Source organism: Myotis brandtii, unplaced genomic scaffold, assembly GCF_000412655.1.
Source record: "Myotis brandtii unplaced genomic scaffold, ASM41265v1 scaffold940, whole genome shotgun sequence".
NCBI lineage: Eukaryota > Metazoa > Chordata > Mammalia > Chiroptera > Vespertilionidae > Myotis > Myotis brandtii.
This window is the reverse complement of record NW_005371877.1, coordinates 492,717-493,021: the sequence shown is the minus strand read 5'-3', so window position 1 is coordinate 493,021 and position 305 is coordinate 492,717.

Sequence of the window (305 nt, the reverse complement as noted above, 5' to 3'; positions counted from 1 at the left end):
GGCCCCGCCCCTGGGGCTGGGGGCCAGGTGGGCAAGCTGTAGGCGGCGCCGTGGCCTGGTTGGGCTCAGGCAGTGGCTTTGGGGCTGGGACCTTGCCAAGGGGACTGGAAGCTGGGCCCACTGGTGCCCGTGGAGGAGCAATAAAGGTTTTGAGTTTTACTCAGGCTCCGTGTCGCTCTAAACCCTCCCCACCCAGGACCGGGAGACCCGGACCTCTGCTCTCCGCTCCCACGCGAGCCTCCTGCCGGCCTCAGAGGCCTAAGTCGCCCTGCGTTGTGCAGCCGTGGGTCTTCCCGAGGGTCTGG